Source organism: Hypanus sabinus, chromosome 5 (assembly GCF_030144855.1).
Source record: "Hypanus sabinus isolate sHypSab1 chromosome 5, sHypSab1.hap1, whole genome shotgun sequence".
Lineage (NCBI taxonomy): Eukaryota > Metazoa > Chordata > Chondrichthyes > Myliobatiformes > Dasyatidae > Hypanus > Hypanus sabinus.
This window is the reverse complement of record NC_082710.1, coordinates 133,999,440-134,026,733: the sequence shown is the minus strand read 5'-3', so window position 1 is coordinate 134,026,733 and position 27,294 is coordinate 133,999,440. Positions and strand designations below refer to the sequence as shown.

The 27,294-nt window shown below is 42.1% G+C and overlaps 1 protein-coding gene across 5 annotated transcripts in view; it reads right to left on the bottom strand.

Annotated features, from left to right (window-relative positions):
- klf12b (Kruppel like factor 12b) overlaps nucleotides 1-27,294 on the bottom strand; it is a 271,202-nt gene that overhangs the window by 172,285 nt on the left and 71,623 nt on the right. For all 5 annotated transcript variants that reach the window (XM_059970437.1, XM_059970434.1, XM_059970439.1 and 2 more), the window contains exon 2: nucleotides 8,878-8,939. The gene's annotated coding sequence lies outside the window, so the exon portion shown is untranslated. The remainder of the gene's footprint in view (nucleotides 1-8,877; nucleotides 8,940-27,294) is intronic.

The window sequence follows — 27,294 nt, the reverse complement described above, 5'->3', positions numbered from 1 at the left end:
CCCATCTGAGAACCACTTAAAAGACTTTATCGTAACCACCTCCACCACCACACCTGGTATTACATTCTAGGTATCTAACGCTCTGTGTAGAGGCAAAAATACTCCCCCCCCCCCTTCACCTTAATGCCCTCTAATATTAGATATTTCACCTCTAGGAGAAAGACATTTACTCTAGTAACCAGTACATTCCTGCACGTGTCTCAAAGGCATTGAGTAGCCCCGACACCAATGCCGTTATTGAAACACCTGCCGAGAAAAAAATCAGTCCTCTTTCATTTGTAAGGCACTATAGGCAGGGGACCAAACAAGTCCAAAGATCCTTCTGTACACGTTGGAATTTGTTCTGTGGTGAGGAAATCATCAGAAACAGCAAGGCTCGGGAAAGGTGGAACTTCCTGGTGCCAAACATTTTAATTCCAATTCCCATTCCAACCTGTTGGTCCACGGCTTCCTCCTCTGCCAAGATGAGGCCATTCTCAGGGTGGAGGAGCAATGCCTCAGGCTTTCTGTCTGGGTACTCTCCAATCTGATGGCATGAATATCAATGACTCCTTCCAGTGAATATATTTCTCGCCCCATCACTCCTCTATTCCCCACTCTGACCTTTTACCTCTTCTCTTCTGCCTATCGCTTCCTCCTGGATCCCCTCCTCTTTCCCTTTCCCCTATGGTACACTCTCCTCTCTTATCAGATTCTTTCCTCTCCAGCCCTTGACCTTCCATCACCTTCCAGCTAACCTCGTTTCCCTTCCCTCACCTTTTTATTCTGGCATCTTTTCCCTTCCTTGTTGGTCCTGAAGAAGGGTCTTGGCCTGATATTTTGACTCTTTATTCTATTCCATAGATGCTACCTGACCTGCTGAGTTGCTCTGGCGTTTTGTGTGCATTGCTAAGGCTTGGCAAATAAACTTCTCAAGAAAATCGTTAACACAAGAGATTCTGCAGATGCTGGGAACGTTGAGCAACACACAAAGTGCTGGAGGAACTCAGCAAGTCAGGCAGCAACTATGGAGGGCAAAAAAACAGTTAACATTTTGGGCCAAAACCCTTTATCCTAATCAAGAAAATAAAGGAGCAGCAGAGAAGCACAGCTGACAGAGCTATTACTTCACTACTCCTGCAGTCCAGGTTCAATTCTGACTTCGGTCACTGTCTGCGTGGAGTTTGCACGTTTGCTGTTCTTGCATTGGTTTCCCTTGGGTGTACCTGTTTCCTCCTATATACCCAAAAAATACATGGGTTGACAGGTTAATTAGCTTCCGTAAATTGCCTCAAGGGTGCAGCTGAGTGGTAAAAATCCGGACTGGGGTTGGGGAGTTGATGGGAGTATGGGGAGAATAAACTGGGATTGAGGGAGGATTTGTGCAGGTGGTTGGCATGGACTCAGTTGGTCACATGGGCTGTTTCTCTGAAGTACTGTGAAAATACATCTGTAACCCTCAAGTCTTTATGCATTTGTAACCTTTGTGAAACATACTGTTACAAAATGGAACCTGTGCGATCCCAGGGTGTTTTGCTGGTTTGGATGGAGGTTTATGGATAGATATGTGTGCTTTATGAAAGAGGATGTGTGTGTATTGTGGCAGGGGTGGTGTTTGACAACAGAGGAAAAACAGAACAAATCGAAGACCAAATGCTAGGAACTAGAGACAGATAACGGAGGCATATTATGAAATGGGGCAACAAATTATTGGTCTCTGTAAAACATATAAAAGCGGTTTGTTTGAGCTGTAAGATTGAAGCTATTCTCCAATGATAATACGTGGAGGAGCTTCCATTGCAAGCAAATAATAAATACACCTAAAATTTAATCCACTCTGAATTTGTTGGGGTTTGTTTCTGGATATTAAAAGACCTAGATGAACGGTACATGACACTTTTCTAAATGCTGACACTCTCTGCCGGTGGCAGATGTCTGGAGGTTGCCATTTTTTTTTAGTTATAGAGATTTTCTCTTCCATTTCCCCTGGTTAAAACTTCTCTCCCCTCTTTGTACCATTGAACATGTCCTTCAGTGCTGCTCAGGATAAACAACTGAGTTTCTGGCATGGATGGAAGAGTGAGGTGGAGTTAGCATCGGTTCAGCTATCAAAACAAAATGCATTAGAGCAGGCTGAATTAAAAAACAGCTGGGCCCACAATTTGAAGAGCAGAGGGGAAGAAATTACGCTCCAAATAGAAATAGAAATGACACACAGCCTGCCTACAGACCCAAGAGTCTCCCTCTAAAATCTTGCATGGGATTTAACTGACAGCATTTTTAGACAATAACTTTGCAACTGCATTTTTAAATACTTTTCTTACTGTGGATAATATTAATAGTTATCATTGTAATATAATAGAATCCTTCCTTCATTTACCAACCCGTTCATGACAATGTGCAACAAAGGAGCTTCTGTATCATAAATGGCAGAGAAATAGAGGCACAGAGTAGGCCTTCAGCCCCACCCATCCATGCAAACCAGGATGCCCATTCTCCTGTCCCAATTGTCCAACATTCTGCTGTCTTCAGTATCTACCCATCTGCCAAAATGTAGATCTTCCAGTATCAGTTCATTGTCCTTGATTGCAAAACAACATTTTAAATGGGCTTATATTTTTTAAACTAATTCATTGAAATCTCTCTTAAAAGGTATCAAAGCATCAGGTATTTCATTCAAACACCTTAACACATCTCAAAATCTTCGTACTTTTCCTTGTCTCAGGGGAAGCAGTTATACTTTCTTCAACTTATTTTCTATATTTCCTACAAGCTAGTCACCCTCATATATGCCTAAAATTCTCCTTTGATTCTTTTTGGAATTCACTTCATTTGATGAGTAGGCTACAGTGGACCAGCATATGTTTCTGAGTCCTGTGGGACATCGGAAGAGATTGAAGTACCTGGAGTAGACCCACGCGGTCACAGGGAGAATCTGCAAAATCTGTATTTAGACAGCATCCAAGACTGGGATCAAATTCAGTTCCTGGAATAGTAAGGAAGCAACACTAACTGCCCGACCACTGTGCTGCCTCAAGCCCTCTACTGAGGATGAGCACAACCTCCCTTGTACTTGGTGTAATTTCAAAGGCGAGCTTGCAAGTCTTTTTTCTGTTAAGTGTTAACATTTTACTGCCTGCCCACTCCCCACAGTTAAGAAAAAAAGTACAAGAGCTGTTACACGAGGAAATCTGCAGATGCTGGAAATTCAAGCAACACACACAAAATGCCGGTGGAATGCAGCAGGCCAGGCAGCATCTATAGTAAGTACAGTCGAAATTTCAGGCCAAGACCCTTCGTCAGGACTAATTGAAAGAAAGATAATAAGAGATTTGAAAGTGGGAGGAATGACCGGATTGATTTCTCTAACTTCCATTAAAATCCCCTCCCCCTCGTACCTTATCCCTTACTTGTTTATTTATTTATTTTTTTCCCTTTTTCTCTCTCTGCCCCTCTCAATCACTCCTTGCCTGCTCTCCATTTCCCTCTGCTGCTCCTCCCCCTCTTTCATTCTCCCTAGGCCTCCCATCCCATGATCCTCTCCCTTCTCCAGCTCTGTATCCCTTTTGCCAATCAACTTTCCAGCTCTCAGCTTCATCCCTCCCCCTCCTGTCTTCTCCTATCATTTCAGATCTCCCCCTCCTCCTCCCACTTACAAATCTCTTATTAACTCTTCTTTCAGTTAGTCCTGATGAAGGGTCTTGGCCCGAAACATCGACAATGCTTCTCTTTATAGATGCTGCCTGGCCTGCTGTGTTCCACCAGCATTTTGTGTGTTACAAGAGCTGTAAGTTACTTTTATAACATGGTGGGACAGCGTTGTATTAATTGCCGAATAGAGTTTTTCTAAATAAGTCTAAGTAAGATATCAAATGTCGTGACAAAAAGGACCTTAGATCCTTCTCCTAAATCCTACCCCTGACCCAAACTCAAGTGATGAAAAGAATAACCACAGGAGGGGCTCTACGCCCAAAAAGTCTCACCCAAAATGGGGCACTTGACAGGGAATGTACTGTGAACTCACCATTCACGCTTTGATTGGCAAACACTGATCATAGAGCAATGTAGCACAGATATGGGACCTTTGGCACAACTACTATATTCTGACCATATTACTTACCCAGCTAGTTCCACTTCTCTTACGTTCAACCCACTTCGTTCAAAGCCCTGCCCCCCTATATGTACATATCCCAATGCTTCTTTAATGGTACTCTTGTACCTACCTTAACCACTTCTTCTGGCAGCTCATTCCATATACCTACCACTCTGATCATGAAAATGTTGCCCCTTAGGTCCCTTTTAAATCTTTCCCCTTTCACCCTCAATCTTTGCCCCCTAGTTTTAGACTCCCTACCCTGGGGGGGAAAGACTGTTGCCATTTATCTTATCATTGGCTCTCATAATGTTCAACACTTTTATAAGGTTAACCTCTCATTCTTCTATTTCAAAGGAATAAAGACAACCTTGACAACCTCTCGCAATACTTTGGGCCCTCCGTCCTTTCAACATCCTCCAAAATCTTCCCTGCACTCTTTCCAGTTTAACCACATCATTCCTATAATGGGGTGACCAACAGACAGTCACCAAACAAAGAAAACCATGGAGCCCATTCAAAGAGAAATAACAACCCGCACCTCATGTGTACAAGGCAACAAAACAAAAACGAGCAAAAAAAACACAGAAGATAAAACACAAAATTGAAGGAGTCCAGTCATATTCCGTCCAACTCAGTTTTCGTGAACGGCAGGCCACTCCGATTCAAAGTCACCCAAAATAGCTACCAAAAAAGGGAGCAACCAGAAGCACATGATAACATGAACTACAAAGTCCACATTCACAAACCAAGTGCAGCCTCCCCAATCCCTTGTACAAATGCAACATAATACCTCAACTCTTATACATAAGCCTGATGAAGGCCAGCAGGGTAAACACTTCATAACCTTCAAAATTTCAGAAGTACAGGAAATCTTTTCAAAAAACTAATTCACTTTGGGACTTAACTGATGCAATCCTGATTCGTTTCCCAAGTTCTACTTATTGATTGCCATTACAAAGCAAGCTTGTTGAACCTTTACAAATTTGGATATTACATTATAACTGCAATATTGTCATTTACTGCTTAATGGCCTGTTTGGTGATTGAAGCCTGCCTTGATGACTAATGTAATATTTCTTCTTTTGATGGTCCCTAAGGGAATAAACTGGAGATGGCCCTTTGTTAGCTCTGTGGGAAAGCCATGTACTGACCTAGATATCAGGGCAAGTGAATACCCTCCCTGAACCACAGGCAGCATGCTTGTCTTGGAGCGAAGGTTACAGGCTCCTTGAGGGATACAAGCATCAAATTTTCACTTGACTCTATAGCGTGGGAGTGCTGTGACGCATCTTTCAAGTGGAGGTTGAAAATTGTGTTCCCATCTGTTTCTGTAAAATATCCCATGAAGAGAAGTGGGGTATTCTTCCTGGGGTCCTTCCTGAATGTTACCTTCCAATTAACAGCATTAGATCACGATGCCAATTTATGGGAGCAAGCTATGCGAAAACTGGCTGAGATACTCCTCACATGGCAGATATTCCTCATATTTCAGAGGGGCATGATTGGCTGTAAAAGTAAATAAAAACCTGCAGATGCTGAAAATCGGAAATAAAAGCAGAAAGTGCTGAAAAGTCTTGGCAGGTCAAAAGGTGAACATTTTAGTCAAAAGCGTAGCTTTAACTTGAAACATGAATCAGAATGTTCAGCCGGGTGTTTCCAGTATCCCTGTCTGTTGCTTGTGATGTGCCTAGGGTGACCTCAGGTTTTAAAAGTAGAATGGAACAAGGAGGAATGAAAGTGTAATGAAATTCCACCAGCATTTCATTTCGAAAGTGGAGTGTGCTTAAATGGTCCATTGAGACCATTCTGCCATTTAATTACATCATGCCCCCTCCTCATTGCAACTTTATCTGCTGGTTCATTGATACAAAAGTAATCTTGCATTCTCACATTTAAAATTTTCTAACAGCCTTGACATTTTTGCCAGTGAATGGAAGAATTTCTCTTTGCCTTTATTCGAAGAGCTGATTTAATGTGTCACCTCTGGTTCTTGTTCCAGTTGATCTAGGACCCGGTACACTGTGAAGAAAGGTGCCCTTTATATGCAGAGCAACTCACTTTACCTTTTAAAACCTGCAGTGGTGGTTGGGATCATTTCTAAACCATGAATATGACTAATAACCAGAATGTGAGGGGGCAGACATACCGCAGCATGCAAGGCTGGATAACTTCCTCAATCTGATACTCTTACAGGTTTCAGGGGAACAGGAAGGCATCAGCAGGAGCCACTGTATGCAGCTTAAACCAGTTAAAGGTTCACAAAAGGGACAGGAAATAAAACTTGAACACAAACTGAATCAAGAGACTTGGCTCATTGGGATAATTGGGTTTGAATGAAACATTATAACAGGACCTTTAATTTGCTTTATTGTTGAAACTATCAGGCCACACAGTCTTTAAAGTCATGCTCAAAGCTACTGTAGCTCCCCGTACAAATACACTCGCCCTTTGGGCTGGGAGTGTGTGGGTGGGGGGGGGGTTATTGTTTGTTAATACAAGAAGCAATATTTGTTGGTGGCATGGTAGTGTAGTGGTTAGCACAATGCTTTACAGTACAGGCAGAGTTCAAATCCTGCTGCTGCTTGTAAGGAGTTTGTACGTTCTCCCTATGACTGCACGGGCTTCCTCTAGGTGGTCCAGTTTTCTTCCACAGTCCAAAGACTTAGCAGTTGATAGGCTAACTGGTCATTGTAACTGTAAATTGTTCCGTGACTAGGCTAGAACTAAATGCAGGGATTGATGGGCAGGTGGCTTGAAAGGCTAGAAGGGCCTATTCCGCACTATAAATCAATTAAAAAAATTTCTAATTGTAAATCAAGAATTCTATCAGTTTATAGCACAGGAAGTAACTACTCGGCTAGACTTAATAGATTAGGTTATTCATGCTACTGAGCACTTGGTCCACAAACCTACAGGTTATAATTGTTCAAATGCTCCTCTGGACATTTTTTTTAAACGTGGTGAGAGCTTTCATCTCCAGCACCCTTTCAGGCTATGACATGCAGACTCCCAGCGCTCAATTCAAATATCTAGTGAAAAGCAATCACTCCAAGAGGTTGTTAAACATGAAAGAAAGACAGATTTGCATTTATACATGTCCCAGAACATGTACCCAAAGGACCACTTCTGAAGTGTAATCATACCTACTGTCACTGACACAAGCCATGAAATTTGTTGTTTGTGGCAACAGTACAGTGCAGGTACAATAAATTACTATAAGTTACAATAAAAATAAATAACTCATCATCATGTGTTGTGTCGTATGATGTGAGTGATCATAGTCCTAATCAATTATTGTTCCAGGCAAATTCTACAGAAGGGTTTTGCCATTACCTTCTTCTGGGCAGTGTCTTTAAAAGACGGTGTCCCCAGCCATTATACACCTTGCCGTGATCCGGGGGGGGCGAACCAGGTGCTCAGGGTGACCTACATGCTAGCAGAGGAAGGAAAGCCTTACTCCTCCTTTGCTCAAGGCGTTTCTCCACCCTGCGGCCCAAAATAACTAAATAGGGCAAAAGAGGAATAGGGAGGTAGCGTCCGTGGGCTCGTTGTCAAATTGTGGAAATGCATCAGGCAATATTTACACAGCAAGTTCCCATATGGCAATGATCAAGTTATCTACCTTTCTTCATGTAGAAGAGCGAAGGATAAATGGGAGCTAAGACACCTTGTTATGCTTCAGAACATTGCCACAAGATAGAACGGTCATGCAACAATGAAACAGGCCCTTCGGCTCAACTCATTCATGCTGCCCAAGATGTTCATCGTTCGCAACTGCTAAGGACAGCAGATTAACTTCTCACTCGAAAGACAGCATCACTGATGGCACAACACTCCCTCAGTGCTGCAGAAACTTCTGAAGCAAGCACGCATTAGGACCTGTGGGTCACTCTGCTGCTTGAGCCCGCTCTACCTTGTCATAAGGAAGGGCTAGTATCTGACTGTAATCCTAGTTTTGCATCCCAGCTGCCCCTGATGATCCATTATGCCACTGCACATCAAGTATCGACCTATCCCACCTCAAATTTTTTTTTAAAGTAACACTGTTTTCATCGCCAATGGTGAGAGGTACAAAAATACATGATACTCAGAAAGAAATCCACCTTATCTCTGCCTTTAAATGGATGACCTCTTATTTTTAAAGTGATCCTTGGTTCTAAATTCTCTCACAAGAGGGAACGTCCATATCAATCCTCTGAAGTCCTCTCAAAACAGCTTCCATCTCAGACCATCACCAAAGGCGCCACAGCTGACTGACACACACTGCTACAATAAAAGAAACTGCTATTTAAGCAGTTTCACAACAATCATGGACTCACCAACATGAATTCCTGCTTCCAGTTTCAAGGTTTCTCAGAAGCATATCAGAGCACGACGCTGAACGGATCAATAATCTCCATCAGCCTGTGGGAACTTTATAGCCTGAAGATCACACATCTATCAACATGCTTGGTAGCCTGCCCTTTAAAATGATCATAAGTTTCATCCGCAGGGTTTCCGTCACTAAATCCCAGCTGCTGTAGCTGAGAGTCGAGAGAAAATGCTTGTTCTTAGCCAAGCTGCCTGATACAGAGTTTAGAGCCCCCTACCTTGGGAAAGCAGAACAAAAATCAATACTGCCCCACCCCCTGCCCGACTGCTGTGGAAGCACTTCAACAGCACAAACACCATCAACAGCAACTCAATCAGACAGGCTGAGCTCTACAGTCTAAACCACCTCCTGTGCTCATTCATCAAGAGTCACTCTTTGTTTCAAACTGGTTGGCAAAAAATAGTTCTACAGCGATATTTAAAGGAACTTACTCAGAATCAGACTGAATCTGCAATGGCTCTCACTGTCGAATGTTCAGCAGATCAGGCAGCATCTGTGGAAACAGAAACCAAATTAGCACTTCAAGTCAGAAAAGGAACAAGTCAGAGGTAAGCACGCTTTCAGATGCGGAGGAAGGGAGAGAAGGGGATCTCTGTTGGACAGAGTGCAGAATGACTTAATTTTTAAAGGGAGTGCTAATGCAAAGTGAAAGGGTTTAATCAAACATAGTCAGCCCTTTCACCATTTAATCTCTCCCATCTCCCAGCCTATCACAGACCTTTTTTTGTGGGGATGGAGTATTCTCCCTTTTATGTGCACAGTTCAACTCATTCAATTTTTCCCAGTTCCGAAGCAAGGTCATATCCCAGAACATTAACTACGCATCTTTCCAAAGACTAATCGACTGAATGGGTATTTGTACAGCACGAAAACAGGACCTCCGTATCACTGCTCCAATCTGACCAAGGTGTCCCATCGTGCTAATAGAATTTGCCAGAATTTGGCAAATATCCTTCTATATCTTTCTTTTCCATTTACCTTTCAAATTGTATTTTGAAAGTTGTTCATGCAATTGCCTCAACCACTTCCTCTGGCAGCTCACTCCACATAACACCACCCTTTGTGCAAAGAAGCTGCTCCTCCATCCCTATTAAATCTGTCTTCTCGCCTTAAACCCATCCCTCATTCTTGATTTCCTAACCCTGGGACAAAGACCAAGTACACTCACCCTATCTATGCTCCTTGTCATTTTACATCACTATACTTCATAGACTATCATGCTCCAAGGAATAAATTCCGAGCTTCTCTAATCTCCCCCCTATGATTCAGTCCCTTGTGTACTTGGAAAGAGTGCAGAAAAGATTCCATGACAGCATCCTTGTAAATCTAAAGCAACACACAAAATGCTGGAGGAACTCAGCATATCAGGCAGCATCTATGGAAAAGAATTAACCGTCGATGTTTTGGGCCAGGGCCCTTCTTCAGTACTGAGAAGGACGGGGGAAGATGCCAGAATAAAAAGATGGGAGGAGGGGAAAGAGACTAGCTGGAAGGTGATAGGTGAAGCTATGTGGTGGGAAAGGTCAATGGCTGAAGAAAGAATCTATAGGAGAGTGGACCCATGGGGGAAAGGGGGGAAGGAGGAGGGGACCTGGGGGGTGGGGGGGAGAAATAGGCAGTTGAGAGGTAAATTGTCAGTGGGGAATGGCATGGAATTTGTTTAGCAGAAGTTTGAGAAACCGATATTAATGCCACCAGGTTGGAAGGCACACAGATGGTATACAAGCTGTTGCTCCTCCACCCTGAGGGTGGCCTCATCTTGGCACAAGGAGGCTGTATACCGACACATCAGAACGGGAATGAGAATCTAAATTAAAATGTTTGGCCATCGGGAAGTCCAATGATGGCGCAGAGATGCTCAATGAAGCAGTCCCCCAATTTAAAACGGGGGATATAAATCTTTTCTGCACTCTTTCCAATTTACTAACATCGTTCCAAGAGCGAGGTACTGCGACTGAACGCAATATTCCAAGTGCAGATTCACCAGCGTTTTTTGCCACTGCACCACAACCTCTCAACTTTTCTACTCGAGCTCTGAATGGCCAGAGCTCCAAATCCTTCTTCACCCTGAGCCGCCTGCAACGCCACCACCAGGAAACCCCACACTTCAGCGCCAAGATCTCTGTTTTACAACATTCCCCAAGACCCAGCTGTTTATTGTGAAAATGCCACTTTGATTTGACTTTCCAATTCAAATTCCCACATGGAAAAGCTGCTTCCCCTGCCGCCTTCCTTCCTACAACCAGCAATGTGTTGGACGTTCCAATTGCTGTCACTCCGCTACGTGACAGGGCAGCCACATGAACTGGTCTGCTCATTCTAAGCAGGGCTGCAGGAGGGACATACTGCTGCTGCTACCACATCTCAGATGAGACGCTAAAGGTGACATCGAAGGCAGATTGTACAAAGGCTTGATGCAAAGAATAAGGAAACTATTTTTGTACCCTAGTCTGTTAAAAATGTTCTACAAAACCAATATATTTCTTTATTTACTTTCTGTTCAGCCTTCCTGTGCAGTAACCTGCTGTACGAGCACACATTTATTTAGAGATACAGTGTGGAATGAGCCATTCCATCCCTTCAAGCCAGACTGCCCAGCAACCCCCAGTTTAACTTTAGCCTAATCATGGAGCAATTTACAATGACAAATTAACCTACTAACTGGTCTGTCTTTGGACTGTGGGAGGAAACTGGAACATCCGGAGAAAATCCACATATTCCACACAGCAGATGACAAACTATACAGAGGATGCCAGGGTTGAACTCTGAACCCTGAAGCCCCAATCTGCAACAGTGTTGCATTAACCATTAAGCTACCAAGGCACACATACCATGCAGCCCACTTTATGATATCTCAATGCTATAATAAAGAGTTTGAGATGCCCTTCCTTCCCCTCGCTTTCCCTTTCATTATGATTTTCTTAGCACTACTGGCCAGAAAGTGGCATTTGATCTGTCCTTCTCGGCTGAGGAACTCAGTGAATAAAACCATTATACAGTCCACTTCCCAACATTATAAAGGCCCACTCTCTCAACTCTCACGTACTTGATGAGAGAGACTCTCAGTCATACAACTCTCTTCCCGCCATCACGGGCATATACACTACACGCTGCATCCGCAAAGGAATCAGCATTATGAAGGACCCCACACACCCCTCATACAATCTCTTCTCTCTCCTGCCGTCTGGGAAAAGGCTCCGAAGCATTTGGACTCTCACGACCAGACTATGTAACAGCTTCTTCCCCCAAGCCATCAGACTCCTCAATACCCAGAGCCTGGACTGACACCTTACTGCCCTATTGTCTTGTTTATTATTTATTGTAATGCCTGCACTGTTTTTGTGCACTTTATGCAGTCCAGTGTGGGTCTGTAGTCTAGCGTAGCTTTCGCCATGTTGTTTTTTTTTACATCGTTCAGTCTAGATTTTGTACTGTGTCACGTAACATCATGGTCCTGAAAAACGTTGTCTCATTTTTACTATATACTGTACCAGCAGTTATGGTCGAAATGACAATAAAAGTGACTTGACTTGGCCTTCGTTTTTAAAACATTCACCATTTCTAATTTCCACCACACTAGCCCTATAATTGCAAGAACAGTCTGAGCTTCTGCAACTCTCGCCTTGTATTCTCTCAGAATTAAACACACCAGAACTGACGGTCATGGCATCAGCTGCCAAGACCCTGAACTCTGAAATTCTTCCCTGAATTCATTATTGCTAGCATTGCTGGTAAATGAGCAAGTTTTAAAGAACATGTTTCTCCAACACCAATAATATGCCCTCATGTGGTTTACCAACCTTTGTTTAAATGGCCTCCTGCACAACATCTCCATGTTAAATATTTATTTAAATATTTATCGAGTTGTGCAGCCCAGCAATCCCCGATTTAATCCTAGACCAATCACTCGACAATTTACAATGACCTACTGACCAGCACACCCTTGGACTGTGGGAGGAAACTGAGAGAACATGCAAACTCCTTACAGGCAGCCGCAGGAATTGAACCCAGGATGCCTGCCTGTAAAGCACTGCACTAACCACTGTGCGACCATACCGGCCTGTTAGGGATAAGAAACTCTGTGCAACACAAGGTTACTGGAGGAACTGAGCAGGTCAGGCAGCATCCATGGAGGGAAACAGACAATTCAGGTAGAGAATCTTCATCTGGACTGGAAAAAGGGGAGATATAGCTGGCATGAAAAAATGGAGCAAGCGTTTGCAGGTGTGATAGGTGGCTTGCCCTCTTTCTTTTGATTTGAGATACAGGGTCTCAGCCTGAAATACTGACTGTTTATTTCCTTCTGTAAACGCTGCTCGCCAAGTTGTGCCAGCTTTTAATGTGCTGCTCCAGGTAACCAGCATTTTGTGTCTCAGAACAGACAGGGCGTAAAGCAGTAATTCATCAGATGAAATTATCACTGATATTGTCACTGTTGATGAGCTATTTAATCAGGAGTTCCTGGTTCAGGGTGTCACTGGGGCTTTATCATCATTTCTTTCCTCAGACTGCCTTCCTCAAGAGTGCAGCGGTTTTGAATCTACTTGGCTCACACACTCTTTCTGGGATTTGCAGCCGTCAGTCTAGTGAACTTTGGGACCATGGAAGCTAAAGGATTCAGAAGACAAGCACAAAATGATGGGAGGAGATTAATCTTTTTGAGGACTGCGCTTTAAACGGTAAAATTACTACAGTGCAGCTTAGATTTGGAGAAAACAAAAATCCATCTTTAAATATTGTAATTTCTAATTCGAAAGAACACTTCAACAACCATCTTGCAGATTTACAATGACAAAAGCAGCAAATAAAAAGCTTAGCGAAAGAGACATTAAACTGCTAAAAGCCAGTGTCAGAATAGGATAACTTTGCTGCTGTTGGCATTACCAGCTAGATCGAATAAACGTGATGTATCATATGGGGAAAACTTTTTGGTTTGTGTTTTTTTTAAACCAAAGGTCTATAAATGCTTTCAGGATGTGACATCTAACATACTTTAATCCCAGAATCCTTGGCTATAATTACACAAGCAACTGAGATTGAAGCTGGCTGACCCTTGAATGACTCCAGCTCATGGATATGATAGTATTTTAGCTCCCCGATGAGCTAAGCTTCAGCCACTCTCTCTCTCTGACCTTTACTCAAATGTAGCAGCACTTGTCACGAGAAAATAATGAACAACATTTAATTTTACCTGTTCACAGAAGAACATTATTCCTCTTGCAGCCACAACCACCCCCACCCCACTCTCATTTGGCATCAGTCCTGCTGCCAACAATTACAAGGGTAGAACTGCCTGTACTGAGCCAATGGGAATTTTTTTTCCACAGCAACATGGTGACCTAATTAATTAGCTGTTCTTCCAACATCGTCAAAATGAAAAGCATTTTATAAAAGCAATTTTTATAAAGGCAAATCTTTAATAAAGATTTGTTAATCACCAATATTTTCAGTTTCTTTCCATGAACAAGGAAAACAGCACTTCTTGATCACAAAGCAAGGTCTTGGAAACAGGTGCCAAGAATGTAATGCCAACTTAAATGACATGACATTCGTGAATGTCTCTTTAAACCTCTACCATGCCTGCACTTTCCATCAATCTGATTTAGTTACTTAACAACTTCAGCTAGCTCACACAAAAAAATGTGCACTGCCCCTTATCAGAGCACTACCATCTTGCTGGAAGGACAGCCCTTTCAGTGTTGTTTACCAAACATCCTGCCCTTGTCTGACGCTTGGCACGATACACCACCAGTGCTAGAATGTTGTTAAAGGTGATACTGGTTTTTAGGTTGGTGCAGCAAATCCGCAAGCAGCTTGTTTGTTCAAATTTCTTAGAAATGTGTTGTTTCGTGGGTTCAACAAAGTTTGGTAAGAGGGGAAAAAAGGTATCAGAATTTCCTCTCAATGATACTCCCAACTGCCCTGCAGTGTCCAAAGACGACAAGTGAATCTCCAGTTCTAAGCCAAGAGATGCAGAGACTTTGGTCTAACTAGACACCTTGTAAGAAGAAATCGAAAACAAAGGATATTTTGGGCTGGGCCTTTCCCAAGGTCTTTCTTTGTGACCTCTTGGGCAAATGATCACAATGACGACTCTGTTTGATTTCTTTTGGTTCTAAGTGCGTTCCTAGGCCTTTATAATTAATGTTTTTCGTGTGAATGTTGTGCGTCTGATGCCATGTGCCCCAGACACTGCTGCAAGATTTTCATTGCAAAGGTGCATGTGTGCTTGTGGATAGGACAATGACCTTGACTTTGACATCATTCAGTCTTCCAAACTTCTTCAAGTATGAACTTGCCTCCCTGGAAATTGAGTGTATGCGTCCTGCAGAACTTGCATGGCTTAATTTAGCAACTGAAAGCAAGAAGGCACACAGATTCTTTTCCCACCCTTAACGCAGCAGTAGATAGGGGTGGTCAATAAGGAATACAGGTGGAAAATGGGAAAAGAACAGAATCCTGGATGATTTCAATAGGTCAAGCACCACCTGTAGTGGCAAAAAGTCCAAGGCAACATTTTGGTCAAGGCCCTGCATCAAGACAGATTTGTAATTTAATTTATGACAATATCAAGGGACAATCATAGATCGAACCTGGAAGCCACAATGCTTTGGTTACCAACTCCAGAACTGAAAATTGTTCTCTGCCCCTAAACATTAGAGGAATACCCCAATTTAAAGGCTCTTTCGTAGTAGAACACGATTGTTATCCAGACAAGGATTACAATTCAATTTGATTTTACATTACAAAAGGACAAACAATGATCAGTCCCAAATTTAATATGCTTGAAATTAACATACGTAAACTGCATGACAGAGCAAAATGAGATCATTTTCACTTCACGGGGCACAAATCTCAAACCGTCTGAGTAACAACCCTGGACTAGTCCAGAGTAACTGTATTTTCATTGCTGATTCCTTGCAACAATCAGGAACGAGTGCAAGTTATTCTTCCCACCTGATTTACTGTTTTCAAGTGACAAATGTCTAGTACTCAATCAAGATACAACTGCTTTCAATGCATTTCTGCCCTAAGCCCCACTTATTATACAAGCACAACCATATTAATGTTAAAACTGAGCAATTCCCAAATTGACAATCGATTTATTATTGTCACAAAACAGTGAAGAAGGCTTTGTTTGCATGCCATTCAGACAGATCATTCCATACACAAGTACACTGAGGCAGAACAAGTAAAAAAAAACAGCAAAAATGGTGCTGCAGAATAAGTGCAGTGCAGGTAGCCAAATTATGTACAAGGCTCAAGATGAGATCACGAGTTAATTCACTGTTATAAAAGAGGTCTGTTCAAGACGCTTGTAACAATGGGATAGCAGCTGTCCCTGAGCCTATAAAAGAGACAAAGGTATATATGGGTATTACATTTTATCTTGGTTCAATGTAATTAATGTTTGTAGAGTTGATCATGAGTATCATTTCCAAGTTTTTATTTTTAACACAAGGTGCTCAACAGAAAGAACCTTGCATCAAGCAAGAGACAAAGACACAAAGGAGAGTGCTCCCTCAATAACACTATCCTTATTGACAGAAAACAAAGGTCATTAGTGTGTGCTTCTGACCATATCATGTCTAATAACCTGGAGGAACATGAGGTTGGGCAGATGCTGGAAGTCCAGAGCAACATTGACAAAGTGCTGGAGGAACTCAGCTCAGGCAGCATGTCTGGAGAGGAATAAGCAGTCAATGTTGAGCCAAGAGCCTTCATCAGGGCTGGAATGGAAGGGGGAAAGATTTCAGACTAAGGTGGTGGGGAAGGCAGAAGGAATACAAGCAAGAAGGTGATAGATGAAGCCAGGTGGGTGGGGAGTGGTGGGGGTGAAGAAGGGTGGAAGGTGATAGGTGGAAAACCTATCGCAAAGAGCTGCAGGTGGTTATAAAGAAGAGATTTATTTCCATTCACCTGCAGCTATTTGACATCTAAATTACAGAATTTTCCTGTCAATTCACTGATGAAATTTCATCAGCTGTAAAATGTTGAAGAGTTCTGTTGGGTGGTATAATTATGAAATCTCTTATCAAGCATACCCAAGTAACTTGCTGGTTTTGTTGTGGCAGTCACAGGAAGCCAGGCCTTTGGTGTCCAATTAGTGTCTTAGATACAAATCCAACTACAAGAATAACACTCCAAACAGAACACAAGAGATTCTGCAAATGATAGAAATTCAGGATCGCACATGCAATTTGCGGGAGGAATCAGCAGGTCCGACAGCATCCAAGGAAAGGAGTAAGGAGCCGACATTTCCAGGTATGGCTGAAGGAACTCAGCCCAAAACATCACTCTATTCCTTTCCATAGATGTGCCTGACTTACTGAGTTCAGGCAGCATTTGTGTGCGTGTTAAATCAGACTGAAGGCCATTCTCGAAACAGGTCTGTGAAAAAAAAAACTTCTGTTTAGAAAATAGCATTGACTGAAAGCCAAAGATCAATTTGGATGCAACATAAAGCAAGAAAGTCTAAAAAAATACATACCATGAATGAGTTTTTCTCCTGGCAAATATTAACTGGCATCAGAAACATCAGTTTGTAGAATAGAGGGAATCACATTAGCTGGAGTTATTGACAGTATGTTTAATAACATTCTTGTTAATCCAGTAACTCACTGCTCTTTGACATCTGATGTCATATTAACAGAATTGTTTTGTACACTTCTTTGTAAAGGTCACTTTGTTTTTGTTTAAATATAGAATTAATACAAGAACAAGATAATTAAACTTCAAGAATTATTTCCAAGGACGGCCCTTTCTTTTGTGTTAAGTGACCCCAGTATAATGCTATGATTCCCTCTATTCTTGTTGCCCGATACACCATCACTCGGTAAACCTCAGGAATTAAAGTGGCTCTTAAAGTTCATAAATTCACCAAAAATTCCAGCTTCTGTTGTAGCCTTGCATTATCATAATAAGACCACAAGACATTAACACTGGTTGGCTTTGGTTTATTGCTGGCACTTGTACCAAGGTGCAATGAAAGGCTTCTCTTGCATACTGTTTACAAAGAACAAATCATTGCACAGTGCATTGGTCTGATAACAATTGTAAAATAAAGTGTAAAAGATACTAAAAAGAGTACAGTACAAGATCAGGAAAAGGTAGACTGCCAGGCCAAACATCCAAATCTTCATATAACTGGTCCTTCCAAGAGACTGATAACAGTGGGTTAGAAGCTGTGCCTGAGCCTGGTGGTATGTGTTTTCAAAGCTTTTGCATCTTGGGCCGATGGTAGAACAAAGAAGAGAGGATGTCTGGGGTAAGTGGGATCTTTGATTATACTGGCTGCCAGACTGGGGCATAAGAAGACACCAGAGCAGAATTAGGCCTTTCAGCCCATTGAGTCAACTCCACCATTCAATCGTGGCTAATTTATTTTCCCTCCCAATTAGGAGAATTGGGATAGGCCTGTACCTCTGGCTGATATGCTCAACAGTATAGCACTGAATTTCTTTTAACATTAGTGTGGTCAGAAAATAAAAGAAAAATAAAAATAAAATAAAATTCTCCATTTAAGCTCTTAAATAACCAAGTTATAGGGAAGCTGGATTGATAGAAAGAATGCAGAAAAGATTTACTAGGATTGGGGCCCTGAATTACAGGATCCTGGCATAGACCAGGATTTTATTCCCACATGCATAGGAGATTGAGAGATTGACAGAGAAATACATGATCAAAGGGGCATAAACATCATTAAGTGTTTTTCCCAGGGAGGTGCTAAAAACAAGGCATAATTTTAAAGTCAAAAGGGGACGATTTAAAAGGGACATCAGGGGCAACTTCTTCAGCAACGGATGATGCACATTTGGAATGAGCTGCCAGAAGCGGTGGCTGAGGCAGGTTCATTGCAACATTTAAAAGCCTATTATATAGAAACATAGGAAAACTACAGCACAATACAGGCCCTTTGGCCCACAATGTTGTGCCAAGCATGTACTTTAGAAATTATCCATTTTTCTAAACTCCATGTACCTATCCAGGAGTCAAAAGACCCCTATCCAGCACCATTGCCAGCAGCCCATTCCACACATTCGCCACTCTTTGTGTAAAAAAAAACATCCCTGACATCTCCTCTGTACCTACTCCCAAGTACCTTAAACCTGTGCCCATGTTAGCCATGTTAGCCAATTCAGCCCTGTGAAAAAGGCTCTGACTATCCACACAATCAATGCCTCTCATCATCTTATACACCTCTATCAAGGCACATCTCATCCTCCATCGCTCCAAGGAGAAAATGCCAAGTTCACTCAACCTATTCTCAGAAGCCATGCTCCCCAATCCAAGGAACATCCTTGTAAATCTCCTCTGAACCCTTTTTATAGTTTTTACAACATTCCTGTAGTGAGTTGACCAGAACTGAGCACAGTACTCCAAGTGGGGTCTGACCAGGGTCCTATATAGCTGTAACATTAACTCTCGGCTTTAAACTCAATCCCACGGTTGATGAAGGCCAGTGCACCATATGCCTTCTTAACCACAGAGTCAACCTGTGCAGCAGTTTTGAGTGTCCTATGGACTCTGACCTCAAGATCCCTCTGATCCTCCACACTGCCAAGAGTCTTACCATTAATACTACATTCTGCCATATTTGATCTACCAAAATGAACCACCTCACACTTATCTGGGTTGAACTCCACCTGCCACTTCTCAGCCCAGTTTGGCTGTAACCTCTGACAGCCTTCCACACACCCAGCCTTTGTATCATCAGTAAATTTACTAACCTATGCCTCCACTTCATTTATAAAATTCACAAAGAGTAGGGTTCCCAGAATAGATTCTGAGGCACCCCACTGATCACTGACCTCCATGTAGAATATGACCAGTCTACAACCACTCTCTGCCTTCTGCGTGCAAGACAATTCTGGATCCACAAAGCAAAGTCCCCTTGGATCCCATATCTCCTTATATTCTCGATAAGCCTTGCATGGGGTACCTTGTCAAATGCCTTGCTGTGCATGGATAGGAAAGATTTACAGGGTTATGGGGCAAATGCAAGCAGATGGGACCAACTCAATGAGTAATATAGTCTGCATTGACAAACTGGCTCAAAGGGCCCGTTTCTCTGCTGAATGACTATCCGTAGTAGATTTATCAATCTGTGCCTGACCAGATCACGTTAGTTGCCAAACGAGACTAAATAGATGGCTACCCAAATGTTTTGAGATTGCTTTGCATGAAAATACTCAAGCATTATATTTACTTGTAACAAGTACATCAATTTGCTTTCTTGTTTCAAGTGGTCAGATGGAATTTGCTCCTTTTATACAATCTTGATTGGAAGTTAAAAAGGGGACTTCCTGGCCTCCTAGGAATGCTGATATAAACAAGGAACATGGGCCCGTTTTCAGCCTTTGTTGTCACTTTTCTGAGGATGGGTTTCTGCCAAGAGAGATGTTCTGCCAAGTTCCAGAAGGAAATGAATAGTAGACATCCCCAGAATCATCATACTTACTGGCATACTTTTATATTATAAATCCCTATTTCTATAGATGTAACAGAAGCTACTTTTGGATCTCCTGTTTCCTTATGACACAAAAGAAGCCATTTGGCCTTTTGTGTCTGTGCTAGCTCTTGGAGAAATCATCCCATTTCCTTCCAAACCTATTCTCCCTCACATGACCCCAAGATCGCCCCATTTTCCCTGCTACCCACCCAAGGGTAATTGATAACAAACAATTAACCTACCAACCAGCAAGCTCATTAGAAGGTCTAGGACATCCAAGAACAGAGTAGGTGACTTCACTGCTGGACTGCAAGCTGATTCAGGCGTGGGACTGTTAAATATCAGGAGCATCTATTTTTGGAAACTGACCAGAGGCAAAACTGGGCCCAGACAGACAAGCCAACCATGCTGGACACATAACCCAATTACAGTTTTAATTTGTGATCTGCCCCAAATGAAAGATAACCTCAGAACCACTTTCTTTCAGCCTTCCCCCCCCCCCCCCCCAAAGTTTATATTACCCTTAAGCCTGACTCAAAGCCCCATTCCCAGGCTGTGTCATCAGAATGAAAGGACAGTGATCTGAATTGTTAACACTTCCCTTTCACAGATACCCCGGCTACTGTGTATATCAGAACCTCTCTTAGTGCTCAGGACCATTAGAACAGATGCATTATTAACGAGGCTATTGGGCAAGGAACTGGGAGAAACTCGTTGCTGCTCCCTGTAATGAACTACCATTGCTTGGTACGGAGAACCTTCCTGGTGTTTGGTGAGCTGCAGCTATCGCTAATAAACTGCTAGTTCATAGCAGTAACCCCCTTCTCGATGTGGCCCCCTCAGATCCAAGAACTGGGATAGTGCTCTGAATCAGCAGCATCCGTTCAATGCTTTGAGGACATCTCAAAAGGTGGTGCTTCAGGAAGGCAGCATCCCTCTCGAAGGGCACTCGCCATCTGAGATTGCCCTCTTCTCATTACCACCATCAGGAAGGAGGTGCAGGAAGGAGCACGGAGGCTGCATCCTCCCCCCATCAGATTGTGGAATGGTCCATGATCACCGACTCACTACTCCTCTTTTACAACATTTTATTTTGCATTATAACTTATAGTATTTTTAATGTGTTCCACCATACTGTACAGCTGCCAGAAACTAAGAAAAGTCAGAGCACAAGTCAATAACAAAAAAACCTGATTCTAGTTCAGCTCCCATCGGATGTGATGGATGCCACCTTCGCCTTCTCTTTATTCAGCTGAACCACTCTCCTTAGCCCAGAGATTACAGGAGTTCACTCCAGATTACTTTGAGATAATCAATTCAATGGTTCAGTCTGGAATTTTACCTTTTGCCTCCAATTCAAGGGAAGCGGGAGGGAAAGAGCAGCCTCCATCCTCCCCAACAATGAGTGGCAGAAGTACCTGCAGGGTCTGGAGAGTCAGTGAGCGCTCAACCCCCAGCCACTGCCCACACTCCGTGCTGTGAGACCACATCTTCCCAACTCTAGCCCTCACAGAACGTCTCCCCACGCTGAGCCCCGGACTCAGTGAGGACAGACAGACTAGCAGTTATCACAAGCAAGAGCACTACAATGAATCAGTGCCGTGCAGGGGTCACACTAACCAGATGACAAGTGTACCCCTGACAAAATCTGTTTTATTTGCTTCAGTGAGGAGCAGCTCATTTCTTTCCCCTGAGGGAAAACAATCCAGAGGCTTCATGGTCAAAGCAACTCTGAGATTCAAGATATGCAGGGATTTGAACTTGAGTTTCTGATTCAGGTCTAGGTCTCTGGATTTACTCCAATGACATAATCACAATGCCCTTGCAGTCAGTTCACTAACATGATCCATAATCTGTACTGACTGACTTTTAGTAGAAAGCTTCTCTACAAGGGAAGGGTAGTGTTGGCTGTCCTCCAATGCCTTGTTTCAAGGAACTAAATGAAATTATGGATGGCAAATTGACCTTTCCCCTCTGAAAGGGAGTTCAGATAATGGATTAATATTTTCTAAATTGATTGCATGGGCAAGGAAAGCGTGTGACATGCTGGCCTTTCTTAGATGAGGCACTGAGTTCCAAAGTCAGTAAGTTATGTTGCAGCTTTATAAGACTCTGGTTAGGCCACTTCTGGAGTAGTCCATTCAATTCTGGTCACCTAACTACAGGAAGGATGTGTAAGTTATGGAGAAGGTACTTAAGAGATTCACCAGGAAGCTATCTTGATTAGAGAGGATTGACAAACTAAAATTGTCTCTCTCAAGTGGAGGAGTCCGAAGTGAATTAATAAAAATTGACTGATAAAGTGGGTAGCTAGTACAGTTTTTCTCCCGGGTTGAAATATCTAACATTCTAATCAGAATCAAATTTAATATTACAGACACCTGTCTTGAAATTTGTTGTTTCACAGCAGGGGAACATTGCAATTCATAATAACCCTATAAATTACAATAAGAAATATATAAAAATAAATTAATGCAAAAAGGGAGCCAGTAGTGAGGTAGTGCACATTGAAGAGCATGTACTTAAAGAGAGAAGGGGTAAAGTTCAAAGGAGATACACGGGGCATTTTTCATGACGAGCTCTGTATTGGGTGCCTGGCATGTGGTGCCAAGGTGGCAATGTTGACATAAAATATAGGTATTTTGAGATTCTTTGATAGGCACATGAAGATGCAGAGAATGGAGGATTATGGACCATGTGCAGACAGAAGGGTTTAAGAGGTCATTAGCTAAATTAGATCAGCACATAGCTGAAGGGCTTGATCCTGCGCCATACTGTTCTATGTAACATGTTCATATGAATAGAGTTTAGGCGATCTCAGTGAGGGCGGGGGGGAGATTGAAGGGCTGACAGGAAGAGTTTGTGCTATTAAACTGAAGGCTTTGTTATCTGTGTTGACCGAAAATAGAATGAGTTTTATCTAGCCTTAGGTCTGCTATACCTGACCTGTGAAAGGTTGACCTGCACATCAGGCCTCTGCAACAGGGAGCTATTTTCCAAGCATTAAATGTTCTTCACTTCACTAGGCACAAAAACATATTTATAAATATGATGTGTGACAGCGTACAGATTGCTACGTTATTTTTTGAAACCCAATCAGACAGTTGCTCCATTTCTCTTTATAATGTTCCAGCTCATTCTAACATTACATACATGAGAGGAAAGGGAATATTAATTTAATTTTTTTCTTCCACATCAAGAAAATTTACCATCTTTCTTTTCAATCTGCTCTCCACTGGCTTTGAACTGTTATCTGGTGCCAGATGTGCTTTAAGTAACATCAGTGTTGTCACGGCTAATGACATACACAGAACGATTCTTTTGGCAGTGATAGGAATTCTCGGCACAGCTGCTGTTAAAAGAGTGTATCTTCCTTGAGTTTTCCTTGAGAATGTTGGTCATGCATAACATTGACAACAGAAAAGCATCCCAGCTGCCTCAGTGAGCAGTTTCACTGAGTGCTATAATAGCAAAAAACAATTCACCCTTTACTGATCAATACTAGTTCCTAGTCAAGGACTTTCTTTCCCACTTACATTTTTTCCAAGTGCCATCCTCCCAACTCTGGAATCTCCTTCTCCCTAATGACCTTATGAGGTATTGTGCTTTCCTTATTCTGGCATCTAGCTTGTACCCAAATTCAGCTTCCAGGACTCCGACATTTTTTATGCCTTGTACCAACACCACCAAGCAAGGAGTCCGTGGACCCCAGGTTGGGATCCTGTGCTCTGAAGGTCCTCTCCAAATCCTTTTTATTTCCTCTATGACAGTGTTTAAAATGTACTTCCTTGACAAAGCATCCAATCATCCATTCCAATATCGCTTTAAGCATTCTGACATCAATGCTTGTTTGATGACATTCCGGCAAAGCCCCTGAAGATGGTAACTGTGTTAAAGGCACTGCATATATATCAGAATCAAGTTTAATAGCACAGGCACATGCCGTGAAATTTAGTAACTTTGCAGCAGCAATACAATGCAATACATGATAAATATAGAAAAAAACTGAATTACAGTAAGTATATGTATATTAAGCAGTTAAGTTAAAATTACTTGTGCAAAAACAGAAAATATAAAAGTACTGAGGTAGTGTTCCTGGATTAAACTTATAAGAAGTTAACACAACAAATTATTATGGTTACTAAGGCAATGTAACGTTCACGAAGGAATATGTAGGCTCTGAATTAATTGGTCTTCACCAAATGAGATTTAAAGGTGTTGCTATCAACTTCAATGCCAATGACAGACGAGCAAAGTACATCAGCTAGCGTTTTAAGTGGGCCTTCTGCTTGATCTCTAGTGACACCAACTACTGGGATGCTATCTCCCCACAAACCAATGCATCTAGCTGATGTAAGGAACAGCTACTCGAAGGGATTAACAGTGAAATGTCCGTCTATTTGGAATAACAAACCATAGCTCTGTAGGAAGAAAGCCCAAAATTTATACTGCAACAAAATAACAAGTTAGTGAATTTGTACAGAACAATAATAATTGAGAATGGAGAACAATTTATTTCTGCTCTAGTTTATCATGTGTAGAAAGTCAGAATCAAGTTGAATATCAGAACGCTTTACAGTATCAGCGACCAGGGTGCAGCTTCTGCCGCTGTCTGTAGGGAGACCGTATGTTCTCCCCGTGACCACGTGGGCTTCCGCTGGATGCTTGCTTTCCTCCCACAGTAAAAAAGATGTACCAGTTAGAAGGTCATTGTAAACTGTCCCGTGAATAGGCGAGGGTTAAATGGGGGGGGGGGGGAGGTTGCTGGCGGTGCAGCTTAAGGGGCCAGAAAGGACTGTTCTACATTGTATCACATTCAACAGACAGACAATAAATAAACAAGTACAAAGCTGAAGTACATAACCTTTCCCCAGCTCTGCCATCCCTACTATAGTGCAAACTACAACATATTCAGAAGTGCATCAAAACAAAAGCCACTTACACAAGTATCACAACAACCAGTCACAGTTAATCCAGCAGGAGATATATTCTGTCACTAATCCATCCTGATAAACATTCTATTCTATATTTGCAGCACAACAGCATGCAACATCCGGATAGCTGGAACTCCCCATTATCATTCCTGACACCTATATGGATTCAGTACTAAGTAATGTCTTGGATCACTGCCTGTGACTGGACAATCATGTGCAGTAACTGCTTAAGTATTGATTGAGCATCAACTGCAGGGGTCCAGTTCACTTCTTTACTATGCTTTGCAAGGTTATGTTGGTACACACCCATACTTAATTGCAACCAGGATCAAAAAAGATCTGATACTGGCCCTGCATTGAAAAAACAGACTAATATTATTCTTAAGATTTACAACAAATCACAGCCATATCTTAAAAAACACAAGTGCTGAATTTGGCAGTATAAAATCTCAGTCATAGAGAGACACACACACTGTGGCAACTTTATTAGGTACACCTGCTCATAAATGCAAATATCTAATCAGTCAACCAATTCAATGCATAAAAGACATGCAGACAGTGACAAGAGGTTCAGTTGCTTTTCAGACCAAATGTCAGAATGGGGAAGAAATACGATCTACATGACTTTGACTGTAAAATAATTGTTGGTGCCAGACATCTCAAAATCTGCTGATCTCCTGGGATTTTTGCACACAACCGTCTCTAGAGTTTACAGAGAATGGCGCGGAAAAACAAAACATCCAGTGAGCAGCAGTTCTGTGGGTGAAAATACCCTGTTACTCGTAGGGGTCAGAGGAGAACGGCCAGACTGGTCCAAGCTGACAGGAAGGGGACGATAACTCAAATGAAGCGGATGGGCTACAGCAGAGGACCACACCAGGTTCCAGTCCTGTACCTAACCAAAGTGGCCAGTAAGTGTACAGCTTGCAGAAACAGCTCACCGAGTCTGAACTGACAGATTTACACAAATCCAAAATTAATCTCGTTACTTATTGTCACCACGTTCTCCCCCACTCACCTCAGATTCTACCACTCACCTACACACTACTTGTGGCCAATTAACCTACCAACATAGACATCTTTGGGATATGGCTGGAAACTAGAGCAGCCATGTAGCTACAGAGAGAAACATGCAAACTCCACATGGACAGAACCCAGTGAGAGATTTGAACCCAAGTCTTTAGTACTGTGGGTCAATAGCTCTTCTTGCTGTGCTAATACTAGCTAATCAGTGTCAATCTCTACACACAGAACTTTCAAAATACAGTGGATTCCGGTTAATTGGGATACATCAGGACCAGTACATTTTGGCCCAATTAAGCCACTGCCTCAATTAGTCAAAGTTTTGTGGCAATAGTTAAAACGGTACAGAAAGTAGAGCAACTACCATTTAACTGAGTAACAAATTATGCATTTAAATGAAATGGGGAATTAGAACACTATCAATACTCCTACAGTACTATAAAACTACGTACTAGTTCCTAATAGTCATTGACAGAGGAACTACACTGCGTGCTCTTTTGATTTAACTATAAATGAACAAAATTAATGCAGACTAGTGTAGATAATGGACTGTCTTTATACAATTCCACAATTGCATCTCCAGATCTTCACTTTCGTTGTAATATTCAAGATGATTGTAGTTATCTTCAAATTCTTCTTAGCTCCTAACTTCTTGAAGTAGTGAAATCGTTTCATTGTCACTGCCGGTCATTTCTGCCATCTCGGCTGAATGCTCTGAATTGTCTTACTGTTCATTTCTCATCAACCTTCAGTGACAAAAAAATTCACTGTTTTTTGAACACAGGCACACATAACTGACACTAATTTAAAAACTGCAAAAAATTTGGAAGAATTGCAGCTCGGGTGGTTGATGATTGGATTGAGTTGTTCTCTGATCTTGTCAAAATCAAGGAACAACTCAACCCAGCTATTTCAAACCTGTTTAGTAAACACAAAGTACACTGCAGATGCTGTGATCAAATAAACACGTACAAACAAGCTGGATGAACTCAGCAGGTCGGGCAGCATCCGTTGACTGCTCCTTTCAATGGATGCTGCCCAACCTGCTGAGTTCATCCAGCTTGTTTGTACGTGTTTAAAAACTGTTTGCTCCAAGCACAATGTAATGTCAAATGGCCACACAGGTGCATGCTTCCGAAGCTAGCTAGAAACAGTCTCTTGCCCCAATTAAGCAGCACCATGTCCCAAATAAACGAAGGGAGTCCCAGCTATTTACTTGAATAGTCTTTGTTCTTTAAGAGTTGGCTCAGATAAGCAGTTGCTCTGATTAACCAATGGCCCAATTAACCCAGGATTACAAAGTCATTGTTTTTGTTCCATCTGATCATAATTTCTATCAAATGGTTGAAATGATATAAGCATTGATGCATTTTGGATTAGAGAAAGAACCTTCAGAGTTGGCTTATGTTGAGCAGATTACTAGTATAGACCCTTTGGGC